At 36.6% G+C, this 19,849-nt stretch overlaps 1 protein-coding gene across 15 annotated transcripts in view; it reads right to left on the bottom strand.

Moving 5' to 3' along the window:
- LOC105463534 (clock circadian regulator) overlaps positions 1–19,849 on the bottom strand; it is a 120,534-nt gene that overhangs the window by 82,219 nt on the left and 18,466 nt on the right. For 4 of the 15 annotated variants that reach the window (XM_071093374.1, XM_071093373.1, XM_071093372.1 and 1 more), the window contains exons 1-2: positions 16,329–17,873; positions 2,299–2,451 (exon numbers count right to left, since the gene is read on the bottom strand). The exons of 4 other annotated variants lie outside the window; for them this stretch is intronic. The gene's annotated coding sequence lies outside the window, so the exon portion shown is untranslated. Of the gene's footprint in view, positions 1–2,298; positions 2,452–5,086; positions 5,305–16,328; positions 17,881–19,849 lie in introns of those variants that run through there. 7 more of the 15 variants (XM_011710685.3, XM_011710687.3, XM_071093369.1 and 4 more) reach the window with 4 other exon arrangements.

Genomic DNA, 19,849 nt, shown 5'->3' on the forward strand with positions numbered 1-19,849 from the left:
AAATTAAAATAAATAAAATAACTTTTTAAAAAAGGATCTACAGAAAATTACTATTTTCATCAAAATCCTCTCCTCCAGTTAACAAAAACATCCAGTCTCAATAAGCAAACCTTTAAAGAAAGGGGAATTACTTTGATCATGCACAGATATAATAGTTATTGGAACTGGCACATACCTTGTTCTTTCACTGGACACTTACTGTGTGCCAACTATGTGCCCGGCCTATGCTAACTGTAGAGTTGGGGAATCCAGTGGTGAGCTAAAAAGGCACAGTATCTACTCTTAGGAAACTTGTAATTTAGCAAACCACCAAAGACTCCTGTTTTCAGACAGGAAAGGTATTAGTTTTCCCTAATTTGGAAATGAAGCAATTAGATTCAGAGTGGTAAATGTGCCCCGAGTCACACAACTAAGTATTCTCAAGGGACAAAGAAGGTAAACACTAAAATTATGGTCTTCTATCTCCTAATACAGTACTTAACCTGCCTGTGTCTGATTACAAAAGAGTTCCTTAACCATATCTTTTAGGCCTATCCACTGACTCCAAAGCGACAGTGTACTTTCATCTCCAATGAACTACTTTTGTTACACTGAGTCAGTCATCAACTAATCTTTTAAGTACTTAAGATATTGGGTATGTAAGGTATTACAGTAACATTAAAACTTGGTTAAAAACAGAGTAGCATACTAATTTTCTTTTTACATATTCCCACATACTCATTTTAGAATAAAAATAATAAAAGAATCCATTTCCCCTGATTTGCTATTTTAAAACAACACAGGTCAATATAATTAGAATATGGGTTATACTTTCCACAAAAGAAAAAAGTACATATAAGTCACTGAGAATTGGCACAGACTCCTATCTCTAATTTCCCCCCCAATTCATCTCTTAAACCATAGCACTCAAATCTATAAATACTTCTCCAACCATGTAGAGAAAGGATCAGCTAAACTTATTCTGTAAAGGCACATACAGGTAAACTTTTTTTTTTTTTTTTGAGATGGAGTCTCGCTCTGTTGCCCAGGCTGGAGTGCAGTGGCGTGATGTCGGCTCACTGCAAGCTCCAACTCCTAGGTTCACGCCATTCTTCTGCCTCAGCCTTCGGAGTAGCTGGGACTACAGGTGCCCGCCACCACACCTGGCTAATTTTTTGTATTTTTAGTAGAGACGGGCTTTCACCATGTTAGCCAGGATAGTCTCGATCTCCTGACCTCGTAATCCACCCGCCTCAGCCTCCCAAAGTGCTGGGGTCTCTGCTTTAACTACAGACATGTGTCATGGGGATACATTCTGAGAAATGCATCCTCAGGCAATCTGTCATTGTGCCAACATCACAGACTGTATTTTACAGACCTAGACGGTATAGCCCACTACACACTTACGCTACATGGAATAGCCTATTGCTCCTAGGCTACAAACCTGCACAGCATGTAATGGTACTGGATACTCAAAGCAACTGTAACACAATGTTAAGTATTTGAGTATCTAAACATATCTTAACATAGAAAAGTAACAGGTTGTGCCATGATGACCTGATGGCCATGATGTCACCAGGCAATAGGAATTTTTCAGCTCCATTATAATCTCATGGGACCACTGTTGTATATTTGGTCCATCACTGACCACGTAATGCATGACTGTACTTAACTGCTGCTATAGCCTAAAAGCAGTCATACACAAGACCTAAAAAATAAGAGTGGCTAATGTTCTAATAAAGCTTTACTCATAAACACTAAAAAATAAATTTCATATAACTTTCACATGTCACAAGTTAGTCTTCTTGAGATTTTTTTTCAACCATTTACAAATGCAAACACTACTCTTAGCTCATGAGTCATACCAAAGCAGGCACCAGGCTGAATAAATCTGGTGGTGTGCAGACCCCAATGAAGGCCTGCTTGTAAATAGGAGCTGCAGTCTGGCTCTTCTTTTACCTCAGTCAACTGATACTTTATACCTAAGGCCTGGCAGGAAATAATTCTTATTTGACTTTCAGTCATTTGCAAATCATCTTCCTTAAACTCAGGAAAAGATAAGTTATGATTCTTACTTTAGAGCACTAGTTTTGAGAAATTTCAGGAATTGCTAAAATACTTTACATCTGGATTTCAATTATTTTTCCCAATGAATAACTTTCTTCCTCCTCATAAGAATGAAAATTCTAAAGATAAATAAAAGCGCCACGTAGCAGATCATTCCCCAATTATTTTTATAATTCCTTGTCCTATGCATCTACCAGGACACTGCAAATCCCAACCCACCATGATTAAGGGAAAAAAGCAAAGATAGCATACCTTTGAGCTCAAAATGATGATTGAAATATCTAGTGAAACTCGCCAAGTTCTAAAGACTCATTTAAGAGGACTGTAGAATTATCCAAAGGCATCTTACAATGTGACAGAATCAGCTTCTGAGCTTCAGCAGCTTTGCGGGAACAAATAAAAATTCTGTAAAAAAACAGCAGTTGCTGAAATAATGCTACCCAAATTTTAAGTAACATTATTATCTCTAGTATTTTTGTTTCATCGATGTATAGAACACTTATTGCGAGCCTCCTCTACGTGCCAAGAATTGGGAATGTGTCAATAAACAGATCAGATCTCATCAACCCCTCTGGGAACTCAGCCTGTAGGGCAACTGTAAATGGAACAAAAAGTTTGAAAAATCACGATGGTGTGAAGGGAAAGCATAATAGAGATACAAACCATTTTGCTGGGAATTGGTTAGAAAAGTTCTCCTGGGATGGGTGTGGTGGCTCACACCTGTAACCCCAGCACTTTGGGAGGCCGAGGCAGGCGGATCACTTGAGGTCAGGAGTTCAAGATCAGCCTGGCCAATATGGTCAAACCTCATCTCTACTAAAAATACAAAAATTAGCCAGGCATGGTGGCACACATCTATAATCCCAGCTACTGGTGAGGCTGAGGCAGGAGAATAGCTTTAACCCGGGAGACGGAGGTTCCAGTGAGCCGAGATTGCTCCACTGCACTCCAGTCTGGGCGAAAGAGCAAGACTCTGTCTCAAAAAAAAAAAAATTTCTCCTAAAGGAGGAGAATTTAATGCAAGAATGTGTATGATCTAGCCAAATAAAGCAAGAGGGGAGAGGTGAGAAAGAAAATTTTTTGTCCAAAGGGAACAGTGTGTTCAAATGGCCAGGCATAGGTGAAAATATGACATTTGTGTGGAAGTAATATAAGTCCAATGTGGATGCTCAGAATAAAACAGGAAATGAGAAAAGACATTTCCTGAGACAAGATGGGCAAAGAAAGAAAGTAAAAAGTGAAGCAATTTGCCCTGAATCACACAGGGCTAAAGGCAGAGCCCATTTTAAACCCTTACCACTTGTCTGCAATATACTAGCCATTCTGACATTCTGAGCAGGAAGCTAAAAGTTCCTAGAGAGGATTTCAGGGGACTTTTGGAAAAGCCCAAGGAAAAACAGCCCTGGTCCGATAGCTGACCTTGCCATGGATGGATAAAAGAATCAACTGACCATCAAGGGTCCAATGTGCAGAATGAGAAAAAAGTCTCATCACAATTGTCAACTAATAATTAACAATTACTAAGCACTTTACTATGTGTAAAGCCCTGTTTTAAGCACTTGACATGTATTAATTCAATCCTCACAACATCACTATCAAGCAAGTGCTCTCATTATCCTATTTATCTAGTATGATTTTAATGACACAGTCTAATTACAACTATTAATTTTCTGGTACTGACAAAATTCACAGAAATGTCAACAATACTTCTTGACACAATATTGAAAGCACTTTAGTTACTCCTCCATCAGAAAAGTACTGTTTAAATATCAACAAAAAAAGACTTTAGAATATTAATTTGGTTCCTTTAGCTTTTCTAATTTAATACCACTGTTTTAGGTTCACATTAAAAACTGAGGGTAAAGTACAGAGATTTCCCATATACCCCCGACTCCATTAATGCACAGCCTTCCCCATATTCAACATTCCCCACCAGAGTGGCACATTTACTACAACTGACAAACCTACAATGACACATCCTTATCACCCAAAATTTATAGTTAACTTTAGGGTTCACTTGTAGTGCTGTACATTTTATGAATTTAGACAAACATAATGGCATGCATCCACTATCATATCATACAGAACAGTTTCACTGGCCTAAAAACTCTCTGTGCTCCGCATATGCATCCCTCCCCTCACTAACCCCTACACCACACTCATCTTTTTATTACCTCCATAATTTTGCCTATTCCAGAATGTCATAAAGTTGGAATCACACAGTATGTAGCCATTTCAGACATTTAAGATTCCTCCATGTCTTTTCATGGCTTGATAATTTCTTTTTGGCACTGAATGACGTATTTCATTGTCTGAATACACCACAGTTTATCCGCTCACATAATGAAAGACACTTTGGTTGCTTCCAAGTTTTGGCAATTATTTAAAAGGATGCTATAAACTTTCACATAAAGATTTTTGTATGGACATAAATTTTCAATTCTTTGGTTGCTAGATCATATGGTAAGACTATGTTTAGTTTTGTAAGAACCTGCCAAACTGCCTTTCAATGAGGCTGTACCATTTTGCATTCTAACCAGCAATGAATGAGAGTTCCTATTGCTCCACATCCTCACCAGCACTGGGTGTAGTCAGTATTTTGGATTTTCACCATTCAAATACGTATGTATCTCATTTTAATTTGCATTTCCATGATAACAGATGATATGGTACATCTTTTCATATGCTTCTTGCTGTTTGTACATCTTCTTTGGTAAGGTATCTGTCAGCATACCTGGCCCATTTTTTAACTGGTTTGTTGGTTAAAGCTGTTAAGTTTTAAGAGTTCGTTGTGTACTTTGGATAAAAGTCCTTTATCAAATATGTCTTTTGCAAATACCTTCAAGTCTGTGGTTTGTCTTTTTATTCTTTTGATAAGTACCTTTCACAGAGCAGAAATTTTTAATTTTAATTAAATTTAATTTTTTTCTAACATGGAATACATCTTTGATGTGGAGGATAAAAACTCGCTGCCAAACCCAAAGTCATCTAGATTTTCTCCTATGTTATCTTCTAGGAGTTTTATACTTTTACAACTTACATTTAGGTCTATGATCCATTTTGAGTTAATTTTTATGAAGGGTATAAGGTCTGTCAAGATTCACTTTTTTGCACGTGGACAGTTGTTCCAGTACCATTTGTTGAAGACTATATTTTCTCCATTGTATTGTCTTCGTTCCTCTGTGAACCATTCGTTGACTATGCAATAATAAATTGCATAACAATATTTCAGGACAGACCGTATAGATGACAGTGGTCCTGTAAGATTATAAGACAGCTGAAAAATTCCTATTGTCTAGTGCCTTTACAGCTGTTGTAGCCATCATAACATTGTAGTGCAAATTACTTTTTAAATACATTTAGTGTAGTCTAAGTGTACAGTGTATATGAAGTCTATAGCAGTGTACACTAATGTCCTAGGCCTTCACATTCAATCTACGCTCACTCACTGACTCACCCTACGCAACTTCCAGCCCAAAAATCTCCATGGTAAGTATTCTATGTAAAGTATACGGTCATCTTTTATACTGTATGTTTATGTTCCTTTTCTACATTCAGATACACAAACTCTTACTGTTACATTAAAATTACGTATAGTATTCACTACAGTAACATGCTGTACAGTTTAGGAACAATAGGCTGCACCATACAGCCTAGGTGCAGGGCAGGCTATACACCTAAGTTTGTGTAAATATACTCCACGTTATTTGAACAACAACAAAATCATCCAACGATGCATTTCTCATCTCAGAATGTATCTCTTTCATTAAGTGACACATGACTGTACTGATGTGGATCTATTCCCGGGCTCTCTATTCTGTTCCACTGATCTATTAAAATATTTGTCTATGCTGATCTATTAAAATATTTGTCTATGCTGATCTATTAAATTATTTGTCTATGCTTTCACCAATACCACACTGCTTGATGACTGTAGTTGTAAAGTAAGTCTTGAAGTCAGGCAATGTTGGATCTCCAAATTTGTTCTTTTCTTTCAATTTTAAGTTTTCTATTCTGGGTCTTTTGCCTCTCCATATAAACTTATTGGAACCAGTTTGTTGATATCTACAACAAATTGCGATTTTGACTAGGATTATATTCAGTCTACAAATAAAATTGCGAAGAACTGACATCTTGTCAATACAGTCTTCCTATCCATGAACATGTTACTTAGTTCTTGTTTGATTTCTTTCATCAGAGTTTTGAAGTTTTCTTTGCACATATTTTATATATATTTTATTAAATTTATACCTAAGAATTTATTTCAGGAGATTAATGGTATTGTGCTTTTAATTTCAGAATTCCACTTGTTCACTGCTGGTATATAGGAACATAATCTACTTTTGCATATTAACCTTGTATCCTGCTACCTTGTGCTTTTGGTTCCAGTTTGTCAATTCTTTTGGAGCTTCTAAATAAACAATCATATCATCTTGCAAACAAAATGAGTTTTATTTCTTCTTTCCCAATCACTATACATTTCATTTCATTTTCTTATCTTATTGCATTAGTTAGAACTTCCAGTATGATGCCAAAAAGGAGTGGTAAAACGGGACATCCTTATCCTGTTCCTGATCTTACTGGGAATCTTACGTTCTAGATTCTCACCATTATATAAAACATTAGCTATAGTTTTATTCTCACATTCATAAAATACTTTTAATCTTCCATTCATATCCCAATACCTAATTCAGTGATGCTCTTTACTGCATTTAGGCTATTATGTCCCCTTATCTCTTTTTAAAAAATTATTATTTACCATTCTGAGGCACAATTCACACACTATATAACTCAGCCATTTAAAACCTACGATTCAGTGTTTTTTATATTTACAGAGTAAATATAAATGTAAATTTATATTTACATTTATATATATAATGTAAATTTTATATTTACAGAGTTGTGCAACTATCACTACAATCTAATTTTAGAACATTTTTATCCCTCCCCCACTTTGCTGAGCTGTAGATTTTTTCGAAGATGTTCTTTCTCAAGTCGAAGAAGTTCCTCTCTATTCCAAGTTATACAGTTACGGAGAGTTTTGTTTTTTTTTTTAAATCAAGAATGGGTGCTGGGTTCTGTCAAATGTTTTTTAAACATCTATTGATATGATCATACAATTGTGTTTTCTTTAGCTAGTCAATGTGACGGATTAATTTCTTACATGCCTTGGATAAATCCCACTTGATCATAGCATATAGTTCATTTTATAAATGTTGAATTTGATTTGCTAATATTTTATTGGGGATTTTTGCATCTACATTCATAAGAGATCAATTGGTCTACAGTTTTCTTTTCTTGCAGTATCTTTGTCTGGTTTTGGTATTGAAGTAATACTGGCCTCACAGAATGAGTTAGAAAGTATTCCCTCTGCTTCTGTCTTCTCAGAGACTGTTAATATTGGTATAATTTCTTCCTTAAATGTTTGGTAGAATTAGAACTCACCAATGAACCCATCTCGGCCTGGTGATTTCTATCTTAAAAGATTATAAATAATTGTTGACTCAATTTAATAGATATAGGACTATTCAGATTGTCTATTTCTTGCATGACTTTTGGCAGATTGCGTCCTTCAAGGAATTGGTTCATTTCATCTAGGTTATCAAATTCGTGGGTACAGAATTGTTCATAATATTCCTTAATATTTTTAATATAAATGGGAATCTGTTATGATTTCTACTTTCATGTCTTCTATTAGTAATTTGTGTCCTTTTTCCTTAGTCTAGTTGGAAGCACATCAATTTTATTAATCTCTTCAAAGAACCAGCTTTTGGTTTTGTTGATTTTCTGTAAGATTTTTTGTTTTCCACTTCACTGGTTCTGCTGTTTTGTTTGTTTTGAGACGGAGTCTTGCTCTGTTGCCCAGGCTGGAGTACAGTGGCAAGATCTCGGCTCACTGCAAGCTCCGCCTCCCGGGTTCAAGTGATTCTCCTGCCTCAGCCTCCCAATGAGCTGGGATTACAGGTGCCCGCCACCATGCCTGGCTAAATTTTTGAATTTTTTGTATTTTTAGTAGAGATGGGGTTTCACTGTATTAGCCAGGATGGTCTTGATCTCCTGACCTCATGATCCGCCTACCTCTACCTCCCAAAGTGCTGGGATTACAGGCGTGAGCCACCACAACCAGCCTCTGCTCTAATTTTTATTGTTTCCTTTCTTCTGCTTACTTTGGATTTAATTTGCTCTACTTTTTGTAGTTTCCTGAGGTAGAAACTTTGGTTTTAGATCTTTACTTTTTTCTAATATACGTATTCCACCCTATAAATTTCCCTCTAGGCACTGCGTTTGTTGCATCCCACATATTTGGTTGTTTTCATTTTCATTTAGTTCAAAATATTTTTAGATTTCTCTTGATACATCAGTGTAGTGTGCAAAAAAAGATGAAAATAAAAAAATTTTTAATAATAAATTAAATTTCTTGAGAATCTCTGACACATGTGTTAAGAGTGTTGTTTAATCTTCAAGTATTTGGGGATTTTCCAGCTCTCTTTCTGTTATTGATTTCTACTTTAATTATATTGTGGTCTGAGAACAGACACTGTCTGATTTCTATTCTTTCAAATTTGTTAAGGTGTTTTATGGCCCAAAATGTTGTCTCTCGTGGTGAGTGTTCCACATAGGCTTGAGAAGAATGTGTATTCTGCTGTTGTTGGATGAAGTAGACTATAGATGTCAATTATATCAAGTTGTTCGACAGCACTGTTGAACTCGTCTATGTCTTTACCGGTTTTCTGTCTGCTAGAACTGTCCATTTCTAACAATGGGATAAAGTCTCCATTATAAGAGCAGATTCATCTGTTTCTCCTTGCGGTTCTGTTTTTGCCTCACATACTTTGATGCTCCACTGTTAGCCACATAGATGTTTAGGACTACTATCTCTTCTTGGAGAACTGACCCATTTATCATTATTTATGCAATGCCCCTCTTTATTCCAGATAACTTCCTTGCTCTGAAAGCTGCTCTGTCTGAAATTAAAATATAGCTATTCATGCTTTCTTTTGGTTAGTGTTAGCATACTGTATTTTTCCCCATCCATTTTCTTTTAATCTATGTATCTATATTTAAAGTGGTTTTTTTGTAGACAACATAAAGTTAAGCTTGGATTTTTCATCCACTCCGGCACTGTCTTTTAATTGGTGTGCTGAGATCACTAACATTTAAAGGGATCATTGATATAGTTAGATTAGTAGCTACCATATTTGTGATTGCTGTTCTTTATTCCTATTTTAGTCTTCCAGTCTTTTTCTGCCTGTTGTAGTTTTACATGATTCTATTTTCTCTCCTTTCTTGGCATACTTTTTCATTTTCTTTTGTTTTTTCACTTTTTTCAGTAGTTGCCCTGGAGTTCACAATATACATTTACAACTAATGTAAGTCTGCTTTCAAGTAACACTAAACCACTTTATGGGTAGTGCAAGTACCACATAATAATCCTAATACCTCCCTCCTATCCTTTGTATCATTCCTGTCATTCATTTCACTTTTACATAAGCACACATAATTGAATATACTGTTGATAATATGATTTTGGACAAACCATCAGTTAAGCCTGTTAATGTGGTGGATCACATTGATTTTTTAATATTTAACCTGCCATGTATCCCTAGAATAAACTCCATATGATTATTATAGTATAAGAGTCTGTTGTCCGGGCATGGTGGCTCACACCTGTAATCCCAGCACTTTGGGAGGCTGAGGTGGGTGGATCATGAGGTCAGGAGATCGAGACCATCCTGGCTAACATGGTGAAACCCTGTCTCTACTAAAAATACAAAAAATTAGCCGGGTGTGGTGGCACGTGCCTGTAGTCCCAGTTACTTGGGAGGCTGAGGCAGGAGAATCACTTGAACTTGGGAGGCAGAGGTTACAGTGAGCCGAGATCACGCCACTGCACTCCAGCCTGGGCAACAGAGACACTCTGTGTCTCAAAAAAACAACAAAACAAAACAAAACAAAACAAAATGATTATTTTTATATGTTGCTGAATTTTATTTGCTAATATTTAGTTGAGGATTTTTGTGTCTCTATTTACAAATAATATTGGTTAATTTGTTATTTTTGTTCTGCCTTTGGTTGTAGTATCAGGATAATACTTGAAATGTTCCCTTCTCTTCTAGAAGTTTTCTAGAAGAGACTGTGTAGATTAGACTCTACGGTGAAACCAACTGGGCCTAGAGATATCTTTTTGGGGAGTTTCAGAATTACAAAATCAATTTCCTTAATGATTATGGGATAGCAGTAGTAGAATGTTGGCTTTGTCACTACTCTTACACATTGATGGTGGGAATATAAATTGATATAAACTTTATAGAGAACATTATATCAGCACCCTTAACAAAATTACAAATGTTTTTACCCTTTGGTACAGAAATATAGGGGTTATAACCAGCATTTAAAAAATGAAACATGGTGGGGGTTGGGAGTCGGACCGCAGGACACCTAGTTATGGTAAAGGGTACTTCCTGAAACTGTTGTTTCAGATATGTGTTTGAGTGTGTATGAGTGTACTAGGTCATAACATAAAATATTATTTCTTACTATGAGTTGTGGTCATAGTAAGTTTGGGAGCTACTGTTTCAGCTTTAAAAGGATAACCTGAGGCAAAAATCATAAACTGACACTTAGGGAAGAGAGGGTATAATGTCAGGATATGAAGAGAAAGTTAAAGAAAATAAGGCAGATAAGGAGACAAAGCAAACATGAGGTATGACATTACCAAGCTATGTACAGCCATGAGAAAACTGGCCTATTTGGGGTAAATGCAGAGGAGAGAAGACAGGGAGAATTTATCTGATCAGTGCTAAAGAGACATAAGAGATCCGGCAAAGATTTTCCCACAGGGTATTAATTCCTAAATAAAAATCCCAAATATTTATTGTTTTCCTCATGATACCATCTTTCCTTAAAAGGCTGACTGTAGACATTCACTGTGCCCAGACGTCAAAGAACTGTATCAGTGCTATGGTGTAAATGTTTGTGTCCCTCCAAAATTCTTATGTTAAAACTTAATCCCCAATGTGGTAGTATTAAGACATGGGGCCTCTGGCAGGTAATTAAGTCATGAGGGCTCCACCCTCATCAATGAGATTAGTGCCCCTTATAAAAGGCCCGAGGGAGCTTGTTCCCCTCCCTTTCCATCATGTGAGGACACAGCAAGAAGGCACCAGAATGAGCCTTCACCACAATACTGAATCTGCTGGCAACTTGATCTTGGACTTCCCAGTCTCTAGAACTGTAAATAATAAATTTCTGTTGCTTATTAATTAGTCAGACTAAGATACTTTGTTACAGCAGCCAAATGGACTAAGACAACCGACAAGTTATAAGAGGCAGCTCCAATGCCCTGGAATGACACTGAATCCCAGATCATCAATGAGTATCCTCATGTCAATACATTTTCCTCAAGCTAACCTTATATTCTGCCCCCCATCTAATCCAACACCTTTCAAAACATTCTCATACCTGTTTCCCTGGTTTCTCTAGATGCTTATTATTCAAGTCCTGCAATTTTATTTTGTTTTATTTTTATTTGATAGGGTTTCGCTCTGTTGCCCAGGCTGGAGTGCAATGGAACAATCATAACTGACTACACCCTCAAACTCCTGGGCTCAAGTGATCCTCCCGCCTCAGCCTCTGGAGCAGCTAGAACTACAGGCACACACCACCACGCCCAGCCAATTTTTTAAAAAGTTTTTTGTACAGACAAGGTCTCACCATGTTACCCAGGCTGGTCTCGAACTCCTAGCCTCAAGTGGTCCTCCCGCCTTGGCTTCCCACAGCACTGGGATTATAGGTGCGAGTCACTGAGCCTGCAGTCCTGCAATTCTTTTTGTATACAGGATAGTTCTTTCTGGAGCAGGGCTTGTAATTCTCTTATTGGGCTGTGCTAAGACCCTGACTATAGTTATTAACCAGAGGATAACGAGTCATAGTAGAGGCAGATCTTAAGAATAAACGTCATTGGACCAGGCGTGGTAGCTCATGCCTGCAATCCCAGCACTTTGGGAGGCCAAGGTGGGCAGATCACCTGAGGTCAGGAATTCAAGACCAGCCTGACCAACATGGTGAAAATACAAAAATACAAAAAGTAGCCGGCTGTGGTGGCACACACCTACAATTCCAACTACTCAGGAGGCTGAGGCAGGAGAATTGCTTGAACCCGGAAAGCGGAGACTGCAGTGAGCAGAGACTGGCCAGTGCACTTCAGCCTGGGCAACAGAGCAAGAATCTGCCTCAAAAAAATAAATAAAATAAAATAAAATAAAAAAACGTCATTGAACAAAGCTCCTTCTTTGGATGGGATCACTGCACAGTCTTCAAGCAATGAGGACGGGGGGGTGGTAGGGGGTCTTTCCTCTGCCAGAGGGAAATGGGATGTTTCTCCTTGCCAGGAAGCTTCAGCAGGAATTGTAGGATTAAAAATTCTGAAGTACAGGGATCCACTCTCTCCCTATTAGAGCACTGACTGAGACACAGAAGACCTGTCAAGGTTTGCATATTTAGTCTTCTCTGCAGTTGTATCACCTTAATAATCTGATTCAAGGCCAACATTTTAGCACAGTCTTCCTGAAGCCAACAGGGTAAGATTCTGTTATCCTATAAAACTGTCATAGAAGCCCTCTGGGTTCCAGAGTACGCCTTACATTGGCAATTAGTTGTGCTAAATCTAACTACCTTTTTAAGGCCACCGAATCATCAAAAGCAACAACCTCATATCACAATCCTTAAAATTATCACTGCCCCCACACCAATCAAGTGAAGTATCTGTTTTCTCCCAACACCCTGACTTCTATGAGCCTTGCTCCCATTAATTACAGATGAAAGTTTTAGGATTATGATGCCAACTATATCCAAGGGTCATCAACACCTCATTTACTAACAGCAATAGTTTTCCCTACTGTGCAGATGAACTGGTGAAAATTCAACTCCTAAAATATCATTATGAGGATCTGCTTTTGTAGTATGAAAACAGAAAACAACACCTAGAAAACAACACCTGAGGCAAAACAGACTGTTGACACAGGTATCCTACTGCTTCAAATTTATATTAATTTTACAATATACATTTAAAATAAACAAATCCACAGTAGACATAAAGGGTTTTTCTCCCTCCAAAGTATTTTTAATACTAAGGTTCAGTTCTAAGGAAACAAAGTGAGGTAATGTTAAACTCATACAAGCTACAAATTTTAGAGGCATTTTAAATACTCTTTCTCCCTTACTCCTTCAAAATTTTCCCAATTCTGTGACTGGAATTAATCTTCATAAATTCCTCTTCCCATCCCCTGCCTCCAGCACCAGCCCTCTTGAATCCATCCCTTGCTTTATATCAGAAGACTCTAACATTCATATTTGATCATGTCACTCAAATTCCTGAGATATAAAAATTGCTCCCTATAACAACTCCTTTGTGAACTCCAGATTTAGTCCCCAAGGTTCAGCATTATCTCTTCCGAGTCTCTCATGATTTAACCCTTTCCATTTACTTGCTATTCACTACATACATCAAATTTTGTCACACCTCCAAGTTTATGCTCACTGTTTCTTCAGTCTACAATATTTTTACAGATATTCTTACAAAAGTGCAACTTTAACACTGGTAAAACAGTTTCTTTCTAAAATGCACTAGAAAAAAATTCAATTTTAAATGGAACTACAGTAATTTGTGTCCCTTAATTTATCCGTCACATAAATTCAAACTTCTATGTTTTTTGTGTGTTTTTTTGAGATGGAGTTTTGCTCTTGTTGCCAGAGCTGGAGTGCAATGGCATGATCTCAGCTCACTGCAACCCACACTTCCCAGATTCAAGCGATTCTCTTGCCTCAGCCTCCCAAGCAGCTGGGATTACAGGCATGCGCCACCACGCGTCGCTAATTTTTTGTATTTAGTAGAGATGGGGTTTCACCATGTTAGGCTAGTCTTGAACTCCTGACCTCAGGTGATCCACCCACCTCAGCATCCCAAAGTGCTGGGAATGCACGCATATGCCAACATGCCGGGCTCAAATTTCTATGTTTTACAAAGCTCACTTATACATTTTAGATGTGTGCTGGTGCTCTCCAAATTCTGATTCTTGCTACTGTTATACTGTAGTGGTAATGCCTCATGAATTACTGGCCTTTACAAGTATGCAAAGGAAATGGGCCTCTCAGACTCAGACATACTTGAGCAAATTATTCACTTTGCTTGAATTTCAGTTTCCTCACCTCTGAATTCTCTCTAAATACATCTATACATCTATGGATGCTATGCAATTTTTATTAATATCTTATATTGATTTATTTCCATATGGTATGCATATATGAGTGTGTATGTAACTAGACAAACTGATCTTAGTATTTATGTGGAAGAGCAAAAGGCTAAGAATAGCTACAGTAATTTGAAGAAGAAAACGGAGAAAGCAGTCCTACAAATAATCAAGCCTTATAATATGGGTCTTTCAAAACAAAGATAGAGAGAAGATCAGAAATAGAGTTATACATACACTAAAAAGGCAGCATTATAAACAAAGAGGGAAAGAATGGACTATCCATTAACGGTACAGAGACAACAGGTACCCAAATAGGGCAAAAAAGTTATACTGGATTTCTTTCTTACCACACGAAAACAAATTCCAAGTGCGTCAGACCCAAATATGAACGCAAAACAGAAATTTTTAGAAGAAAACACACAATACCTTCATATGTATAGAGTAGAAAATAACTTTTTAAAACTATCATAAACCTTAAAGGAAAACAAGCCAAACACAAACTTAAAAAAATATATATATTTGGCTTCATTCTAATTAAATCTAATTTAATGTTTATTCTTAACTTTTCTAATTACCAAAATATCCCATAAACAAATGAAAAGACAAATCAGACTGAGAAAATATACCACAGATTAGTATCCGAAGTTCTAACAAGATACTACATATCAGTAAGAAAAAAAGATAAGACAAAAGATGTGAACCAGTAATAAACTATGTTTTTGTTTTTTTTTTAAAAAGAAGCATAAAGAACCAATAAACGTAAGAAAACATGCTAAACCTCATGAACAGAAAAAGTAGTTGGAAAAATAGGTAACTTAAACAGGTATCTTACCCCTTAAAGAATAATAAGATTAACAGCCATACATTCTTCACCTAGATTCATCAACTGTTAACAATCTGCCACATCTGTACACTTTCCACCATATATATGTATTTGTGAATGCACTTTCCCTCTCTCATATATATGTATGCATCTCCATATACAACATACAAATATGCACATGTACATACGGGCAGATCATGAGGTCAAGAGATCGATATCACCCTGGCTAAGATAGTGAAACCCCATCTCTACTAAAAATACAAAAAAAAATTAGCCAGGCATGGTGGCGGACACCTGTAGTCTCAGCTACTGGGGAGGCTGAGGCAGGAGAATAGCGTGAACCCAGGAGGCGGAACTTGCAGTGAGCCGAGATCGCACCACTGCACTACAGCCTGGGTGACAGAGCAAGATTCTGACTCAAAAAGACAACCGAGCAAATGTAAAACTCTCACTTGTGACCAAAGAGTAGCTAGAGTATCGAGTCAACCCTCAGGGTACAGAACAGTCATCACTATTTACACCTTCTTGGTCCAACGGACCCTTTATGTTTTCAAGTCACTTTATGAATTATTTATACGAGAATAAAAGGATAATAAAAAAAATTACTGACACTTAAAAAATTAAACATATCACAACCAAATTTTTATTCCCTTTTTTGAGGCTTTGAAAATGTATCTACATGACATGGCAATGTCCTCTGAATGCAACTGACTGATCATCCATGCATGAATCTGGAACATAATCATCTTGTATTGCTTCCAGGTTTCACATACATCTCTAATACCTCTCCAGATACATCTCTACATACATTTCAAATATATTTCTAATACTTCTCCAGATTTCTAATACATATCTCTAATTTCATATCAGCTTATCAATATTTTGACTCTTCTTGCAATTTCATTTAAAAAAAATTGAAGAATTTTTTGAAACCTTTGATGGCTTATAATTTTATTAAAAGTGGATACCATCTTTTTTTGCACCAAAACTGCAAGACATTCTTGTTTTTAAGTACCAATTAAAATGAGCAATCAAACAACTTTTTTCTTTTTAAATAATCTATTTCCTTCCAGTCACCTTTGTTACACATCTTTAGTATTACAAACTGTTATCTAGTAAATTTTGGCATGCAAACATCATAAAAGATGAAAGAACACATCATTCTAGCAAAACAGGATGGTGTAAGGCTTATCAGAAAATACTCATACCTGGCTGGGCACAACAGCTTATGTCTGTAATCTCAGTATTTTGGGAGGCTGAAGCAGGCGGATCACTTGAGGCCAGGAGTTTGAAGACCAGCCTGGCCAACACAGCAAAATCCTCTCTCTACTAAAAATACAAAAAAAAAAAATTAGCTGAGCATGGTGGCACCGGCCTGTAGTCCCAGCTACTCAAGAGGCTGAGGCAGGAGAATTGCTTGAGTCTAGGAGGCAGACATTGCAGTGAGCCGAGATCACACCACTACACTCTAGCCTAGGCAACACAGTGAGACTCTGTCTCAAAAATAAAATAAATAAATAAATAAAAAGAAAAAAGAAAACAGAAAATATTAACACCTGTTAAATGACTGACTAGATAAGAATAACTATATTTTTATTTTTTCACTCAGAAATATAATTCTTCATGCATTGATTTCTGAGTCTGAGAAAATTCACCTATTATACGAATAAGTACAGTCTGAGATTTTGCTTAACTTGCTTGACCTATTTTTATTTTTTTATTTTAAATTATACCTATTACTTACATTTGTGGTTCACATAAAATTTCTATTGGACAATGATGGTCCAGTGATTCACATGAAATTTCTATTGAATAAAGCCTGAAGTGCATTTATTTTTCTCTTTGCATTTATGTGCTGGTTTGTCAAAGAGATGTGAAACATCTTCCTGTAATTTTTCCTCTTTGCCATAATGGGCAGAAATGAAAATTTCTAAATTCTCAACTGTTTCTAATGAAAGCAGAAAGCAGCCTACAATGATGGTATCTCCAGACATATAACTTCTAGAAAGATGATATAATACTTTGGGAAATGCAAAAATCTTAAAAACAAACAAACAAAAAAATACAAAAGTGACAATTTATTTCCATATTCTATCACTCTCCTAGGTGGTTCCATCATTTTTCCATTTTCATATTATCTTTTAGGAGGGATGGAAATAATTGATGAGTAATATGTTATGAAAGGAATGAAACAAATCTTAGTAATGAAACAAGTCTTAGAATGATGAATCACAATCCTTAAAGCTACAGGAATATAAGCAATGAAAGAATGAGTTTTATTCAGTTTTTAAAAAGAAAATCTTGGCTGCGCACAGTGGCTCATGTCTGTAATCGCAGCACTTTGAAAGGACAACATGGGAGGATCACTTGAGGTTGCGAGTTCGAGACCAGCCTGGGCCACATACCCTGTTCTTTAGAAAAAAATTTAAAAAAGAAAAACAGCCAGACATGGTGGCACATGCCTATAGTTCTAGCTACTCAGAAGTCTGAGGCAAGAAGATCGCTTGAGCCCAGGAATTGGAAGTTACGATAAGCTATGATCCCACCACTGTACTCCAGCCTGGGTAACAGAGCAAGACCTTGCCTCTAAATAAATGAATAATTTTTTTTTTTTTTTTTGAGATGGAGTTTTGTTCTTGTTGCTCAGGTTGGAGTGCAATGGCACAATGTTGGCTCACTGCAATATTCATCTCAAGTAGCTGGGATTACAGGTGCCCACCACCATGCTCAGCTAATTTTTTTTTGTATTTTTAGTAGAGACGGGGTTTCACCATGTTGGCCAGGCTGGTCTCAAACTCCTGGCCTCAAGTGATCCACCCGCCTCAGCCTCCCAAAGTGCTGGAATTACAAGCATGAGCCACCACACCTGGCTAAATAAAAAAAAAAATTTAAGTATATGTTACCTTTCTTCTTTCAAAGGCCTTTAAGAAAAAATGACAGTCAAGAAATTATTAGTCCTTCAATAGTTAGAACTGCTATTTAAAAAAAAAAAAAAAAATTCCAGTGTGTACTGATGGTATGCCAAGGGTTAATAAGAAAATATTTAAGTATAGGTTGAGTATGCCTAATACAAAAATCAAGAATCAGAAATGCTACAAAATATGAACCTTTTTGAGCAATGACATGACACTCAAAGCAGTATTTCAGATTTCAGATTTTCGGGACACTCAACTGAAAAGTATACTACAAATATTCCAAAATCGGAAAAAAATATGAAGTCTGAAACGCTTCTAATCCCAAGCATTTCAGATAAGAGATATTCAATCTGTAATAGGAAATTAACAAAGCATTTTCCTTGCCTGTCCTGTCAAACTGTATTTCAAGGTAGGCAAAGGGACCAAAGTACTGAGAGCTACTCCTTTAAAGAAAAATTTCAACTAAGAACAAAAGAAATTACACACATAGGCAAAAATCATCAACCCTAAAAACCATTAGGAGAAAAAGTAATGGTGAATTTCACAATGGATCATATTGTCACCAACTGAATTCACTTATCAATCTTAACATCTCTAACACTGGGACAACCATGTATCATGATATAATATGTAGTAACAGTACTACTTACAGAATATTCTTGTTAACAGTCTAACTAGAATTTATGAACCTTTAGATCATACATTCTCAACAGTAGTAATGTCACATTCAAGAAGGCAAAGAAATCTTAAAACAGTAAATTAAGACAGTTTCTCATCCTCCAAATCACACTACTGTGTCTGCCCCCAGTTCTGGGGAAGAGGTGCAGTGTCGACAATACGGAAAAAAAAAAGTTCTAGGCTGGGAGCGGTGGCTCACGCCTGTAATCCCAGCACTTTGGGAGGCCGAGGTGGGCGGATCATGAGGTCAGGAGATCGAGATCATCCTGGCTAACACGGTGAAACCCCGTCTCTACTAAAAATATGAAAAATTAGCCAGGCAAGGTGGTGGGTGCCTGTAGTCCCAGCTACTTGGGATACTGAGGCAGGAGAATGGCATGAACTCGGGAAGCAGACCTTGCAGTAAGCCAAGACGGTGCCACTGCACTCCAACCTGGGCAACAGAGCGAGACTCTGTATCAAAGTAATAAGTAAAATGACATCAAAAGGAATAAGAAAACGCAGAACGTGAAACATTATAAAGAAAAATAGACCCAGTTCCTTCAACATGGAAGGTAAAAAGACTTGGGAGTCTTTACTGTGGTAATCATTTTTAGAAATATACTTTAAAATATTAACAGATAAATAATATGTGGAATACACTTGAAAATAATATTAGAAGAGGGTAAGGAGATTAAAGTATAGATGAAACGAGAGGTGTTGAGTAAATAAATCACTAAAAGTAGGTGATGGGTACATAGGAGTTCATTTTACTATTCTATATGCTGTTAAATATGTTTAAAACATCCTGTAAAAACAACAGCATGTTTGGGGCAGGTTTTACTTTCTTAGGATATCAAAGAGAACAAAACTATACAACACATAGCTTGCCCAAACATTTTCTATCAAAGATGATCTACAAACTGATGTCATTCCTCTCCCAAATAATATCTTTTTTAAAAAAAGATTCAATCATTATATAGGCATGACTGAAAAAGAGAAAACAGAATTTTTAAAAGACTAAAAAAAATAACTGGCAGGTATATACCTGATTCAAATATTTATTTGTTTCAAATAAAGCAACAAAAAGGCATTTTTGAAAAAATCTGAATATGAACTAGGTGTTTTATGATATTAAGGAAGTATTAATTTTGTTA

Source organism: Macaca nemestrina, chromosome 3, assembly GCF_043159975.1.
Source record: "Macaca nemestrina isolate mMacNem1 chromosome 3, mMacNem.hap1, whole genome shotgun sequence".
NCBI classification, from domain to species: Eukaryota; Metazoa; Chordata; class Mammalia; order Primates; family Cercopithecidae; genus Macaca; species Macaca nemestrina.